Source organism: Pelodiscus sinensis, chromosome 5 (assembly GCF_049634645.1).
Source record: "Pelodiscus sinensis isolate JC-2024 chromosome 5, ASM4963464v1, whole genome shotgun sequence".
NCBI classification, from domain to species: Eukaryota; Metazoa; Chordata; order Testudines; family Trionychidae; genus Pelodiscus; species Pelodiscus sinensis.
Window position 1 is genome coordinate 29,300,103 of NC_134715.1, and position 6,000 is coordinate 29,306,102.

Below are 6,000 nucleotides of genomic sequence, written 5' to 3' on the forward strand. Positions count from 1 at the left end.
TCTGGAAAAAGCTGCCAGTGTAGACTTAGCCTAACTGAGTTAATTTAGGACCTGATCTGATTAGATGGAATCATGTCTTTGATTCAGAAGTGGGTTCTCCTCAGATCCTACCATATCTATCACTGGCAGATTTTTCTTTTAGTCTCTCGATAAGCACAGATGCAATGGTAAATTTAATCAGTATATTATGAAGCATAACGGATAGAACAATATCATACAAATGATCCAACAATACCAATCCCAACTCCGCTCCCACTGATATATGAAGAAGACAGTGCAGATTAAACCATGAATTAACAGCTGGATACTATACTGGATGACCAATGGTCTGGAACCGGAGCTTCGGTAGCTGAGAGGGAGGAACACTGAGGCATCCCTGGTGGTAAATGAAGCTACTTTGAACAGCTCAGTCTTTTGGAGAGACGTGCGCCTTCGCGACACAAAGCTGAACATGACTGGCAGTGTTTAGGTCCAATGTAACAGGACAGGTAGCTGCTGATTCACAATGTTGGGCCTGCGCCACAACTGTGGATCAGAGCACCCTGGCAGCAGTAGAAGAAGAACAGGACTAGAAAAGTGGAGATGGTCCTGGCCTTCGCCATGGTATCCCAGTCCAGTGTGCCTCTTTTCCTTGTTGGATTGGAAAACTCCCGACCCAATCCTCTCACAGGTCAGGTTATTTATAAGTTTAAAGGCGGGAAACTTATCAGAGTCCTGTGTGCAACATGCAGAGCGACATGTGCAAAAAGTTTGTACCTGGTGCACAGGATTAGTGTCATGCTCAAAGCTTTAGTGCTGAGTTGATAGAATCTTTTGGCAGCAACTGTCCCTGTCAATCACACGGGTTCCATTTTGACATCCTCACACACATCCTGACTACATTTTGATTTAACACTATCATGTTAACAAACTCATCCATTATCCTGTCCATTTATAAGGCGACCCACCAGGATGGATATAAAAAAATGGCAAAACTCTATGACCTTTTCATAAGCCGAACCTATATTTCAGGGCTTGGCAAACTTGAGCTCATGGCCGGTCTGGGTAACCTGCTGGCATGCCAAGATATTTTATTTACCTAGAGTTTCCACAGGCAGAGCCCTACAGCTCTCAGAGGCTGCAATCCACCCGTCCCAGACAACGGGAGCTGCAAGAAGCAGTGTGGTCCGAAGGTCATGCTGGCCACCACTTCCTGCTGCTCCCATTGGCTGGGAATGGCAAATCACAGCCACTAAGAGCTGCAGGGATTTGTGCCTGCAGTCACTACAAGTACACAAAACATCCTGGCACCAGCAAATTACCCTGATGGGCCAGGAGCTGAAACTCACTGACTACCGTTGTACATCACCAATGATGGAATTTCAATTATGGACTCACCTCTTTAAAAAGGGGTGCTAAATGTTACTTAAATGTTATACTTGTTATGTCAGAATTGAGATAAAAAGTATTAATAAAAATAAAAAGCATGGATATCAATAATATCATTTTTCTCAGTTCATGTCCATGTAAACAAATCACTTAAAACATGACAGGTCCAAGCACCAACTAGACCATTCCTGATAGGAGTTTGTCTAACCTGCTCTTAAAAATCTCCAATGATAGAAATTCCATAACCTCCCTATGCAATTTATTCCACTACTTAAACCATCCTGACAGTCAGGAAGCTTTTCCTAGCATCCAAACTAATCTGCCCCCTAGCTGCAATTTAAGCCCATTGATTCTTGTCCTATCATCAGAGGTCAAGGAGAATATTTTTTCTCTCTTCTTCTTTGTAACAGCCTTTAGGTACTTGAAGCTGTCATGTTCTCTCTCAGTCTTCTACTTTCCAGATTAAATGAACCCAGTTCTTTCAATCTTCCCTCATAGGTCCTGTTTTCTAGATCTTTAAAACATTTTTGTTGCTCTTCTCTGGACTTCCTCCAATTTGTCCACATCTTTCCTAAATGTGGTACCTAGAACTGGACACATTACTCCAGTTAAGGCTAAATTTGTGCAGAATATAGCAGAAGAATTACTTTGCCTGTCATTTCAGAATATTGTTTAACCTTATTGCAACAGTGTCATATTGTTCACTCATATTTATCTTGTGGTCCACTACGTCCCTTAAATCCCTTTCTGCAGTACTCCTTCCTAGACAGTCATTTCCGATTTTGTATGTGTGAAACTGATTGTTCCTTCCTAAGTGGAGTACTTTGCATTTGTCCTTGTTGAATTTCATCCTGTTTACCCCAACCATTTCTCCAGTTTGTCCAGATCATTTTGAATTATAATCCTATCCTCCAACGAACTTGCAAACCCTTCCCACATTAGTATCATCAGCAAACTTTATAAATGTACTCTCTATTTATAACACATATTTATACTGATCATAAAAGAAGTCATTGCCATGAATACTGCATCCATTTAAAGTAACAAAGGCTTTGTTTAGTGGACTAGATTAGCTAAAAGAGCGGTGCTGTACATCTGCACGAAATTTGACCCATGCATATCACAAAATGCTAAATCTTACAAGTCAATCAGAAAAATACAATGAACAATAGTACTACAGCTCTGGTGTCAGTCTGCTATTGTGTAATTTGATCTCTTTATGCATGTCGACTACTGTAATTTGTAAGTCTTGAGCCAATATGAAAATATTATGCACAGATGATTCTGTAATACCATTTAAATAACCTGTTATCACCACAGACATGCCAATCTACAAGGCTGCTTTGAAATAAAGAACAATAATAATTTGACAGTGATAAAGTAGGTGACATTCCTATTTAAAGTCCTACAAAGTCTAGAACTACATTATATTCTAAGATTTGCATACAAGTATTTAAATGAAAAACAGTACAATCAAAAGAAAATGGTCTGCTTATGATGCAGCATCAAAGCTTAAAGCTGTTGAATATGCAGAAGCAAATAATACTTGCACCACTACCTGTGAATTCTGTGTCAATGAGAAGCAAGTAAGAGAATGGGTCGGGGAGAATAAAAACACTAAGGGTACGTCTACGCTTGCTCCCTAGTTCGAACTAGGGATGCAAATGTAGGTGACCGAAATTGCTAATGAAGTGGGGATTTAAATATCAAAAAAAGAGGATTAATGTTAGTTCGAACCAAGGGGTTTGGTTCAAACGAATGCGTCCCAGTGCGCACTTCCTGGTTCGAATCAGCTGTTGAGCGGAGTAACGCGCTGGTAAATCATGCTAATAAAGTGTGGGATATTTAAATTCCCATTTCATTAACAATTTCAGTCGCCTACATTTGCATCCCTAGTTCGAACTAGGGAGCAAGTGTAGACGTACCCTAAAAGACATGCCAAGAAGCAAGAAAAAATGTCCAACGAGGTGCACTTCATTTCCTGAGTTGAAGAAAGATCTCAATGATTGGGTTGTTGAATGTCAACAAAACGGGTACCTCCTCAGCTGAACTGGCAGCACCATCCCATCCATAAATTGGTTCAGCACAGTCTTCCCAGGCCCCAAACTTTGGGGGGACCTTGTAGTGGCCACCTTAGCATGGACAGGACCCAGGGTGGCCCAGGGGATTACCTGGGGAGCCTGATGCAGGGCAGCAGCAGGGATTGATTCCCCACTCCTGCACTCACCGCAGCAATAGGAGCCAGAGTGCCCTGGGAGCCTTCTCCATACTTGCACCCATCTCTCAGCCCACAGTTCTCCGTTTCACCATGGCAGTGGGAAGCAGGGTGTCCCAGCTCCAGGGTGCTCTGCTTCCTACTGCTGTGGTGAAGTAGAGTGTAGCAGGTTAGGAGATGGGCGGCAGAGCAGAGAAGGCTCCTAGGTCACTCAGGCTCCCACCGCTTTGGGGAGTGCAGATGTGGCCTGATTCCTGCTGCTGCTCCACACCAATCCCCCTCTTCCTGCCCCTGGCAATCTTCCAGATCTCATCTTTTGGAGGGGAGAAGGCTTTGGACAAGGGGGTGCAATGGGGGCAGAGCAAGGGAGGGGAAGAGGCGAGGGTAGGGCAGAGCAAAGGAGGGCGGTACCTGTGACACAGGGACCACAAACCCCCCAGGGATGCCCATGAGAACTGGAATTCATCTGGATGCTCTACAAATGTTGAAAAACTACTAATACAAGTCAGTAAATCCATCATTGCTGTGGCATCAGCGAGTTGGTGTACTCGTTTCATGAACCATCAAGGTTCCTGCCTTTGTCAGCAAACAAAGAGCACAAAAGCTGCCGAAAGATCGTGAAGAAAAAAAATCACATCTCTCCAAAAGTTTATTATAAAACATTGAAAGGAATATGCATTGGGCTGTCACAAATAGGAAATATGGACAAAACACCAATGACTTTCAATCTCCCAAGCAACAGAACGGTAACCAGTGTCAGTGAAAAAAAAACAGTTTTAATTAAAACCATTGGCCATGAAAAAAAATCCATTTTACAGTGGTTTTCTCATGTTTGGCCAATGGCTCAAAGCTCCCTTCTGTTATTATTTTTAAAAGAAAAACATTGCCTGAAAACATGGAAATTTCCTGCTGGTGCCATTGTACACACACGAGACAGATGGATGAAAGGGGGACTATTGAATGGCTGGGAAAAGTGTGGAATAAGAGACCAGGAGCAATTCTCAAGAAACCTGCTCTGCTTGTTTGGGATATATTCAGAGCACACAAGATGGATGAGGTGAAACACGTAGCCAAAAAAATAAAAACTACTTTGGCTGTAATACCTGTAGAACTTCTGTTCAACAGCCGCTTGATGTCTGCCTGAACAAACCCTTTAAAGTCAGGCTATGCAAAATGTGGTCTGACTGTATATGCTTAGGCATGAAGAAAGTGACAAAATGTGGGAATTAAGGATGTTAAATATTGACTAATTAACTAATTGAATAGTCGATGCACTTTGCATCGACTATTCAATTACTTGATAGGGTGCCTCTGCCTTTCAAAGGTGAAAGTGCTGTGTGGAGCCCGGGGTCAGCTGGGGGCTCCCCACTGATCCCAGGCTCCGTGCAGTGCTGCTGCTTTGAAATGCCGTGGGGAGCCCGGTGTCAGGCTCCTCATGGTGTTTCAAAGGGGCAGCACCATATGGAGTCCGGGGTCAGCGGGGGAGTCCCAGCTGATCCCGGGATCCACGCGTCACTGCCACTTTGAAACGCCGTGAGAAGCCTGACGCCGAGCTGGCCCCGGGCTGCACGTGGCATTTCAAAGCGGCAGCACTGCATGGAGCCTGGGGCCTGGCACTAGGGCTCTTTCTGATAGAGGCAGCAAGGGCAGGGGATATGACTAGTCAATTCTCCTGTTGACTATCCGATAAGCATAAGCATTTGCTTATCGGATAGCCGACTAGTCCTTCACATCCCTTGTGGGAATCTGATTTTGAGCTTTATCAGTCTGGTCGCCCAATGGGTCAAGGATGTGTGGGAGTTCATTCCCTCAGAAATGATCGAAAAAACCATTTCAGAAATGCAGTATCAGCAATGCACTTGATGGGTGAGAAGACGATGCCATATCTGACAATGACACAATGGAGGCTGATGATGAGAAGGGATCAGTCTGAAGGCGAAACTGCCAACATCTACAGTAACAATGCAGGTGGAGCTATGACTGAAGCTGAGTTTAATTATCTGTTTGGTGAATCAGAGACTGATTCGGACTTTGAAGGATTTTAAGAAATTCTAAATAAGCACATCAGAATGATATGAAAATTTAAACTCAGAAAATGGATGCTTAAAAAATGACTAATTTTGAAGGTATGTGTGCTATTATAATAGGTTTTTTGTTAGATTACATTACAATAATCCTAGTAAAGCTTGCCTGTCTCTTGCTACGCCAATTTTTAAAATACAGCAGGGTTGGCAAATTTTGGCTACCGGCCCATTGGGGTAAGTTGCTGGCACGACGGGAGTTTTTGTGTACCTGAAACACCTGCAGGCACAAAGTCTTTTACTTTTTAGTAGCAGTTTGATATTCCTGGGAAGTGATGTGGTCCAAGGGACGTGCTGGCCCCCACTTCCCACAACTCACACTGGCGTGGAAGAGTG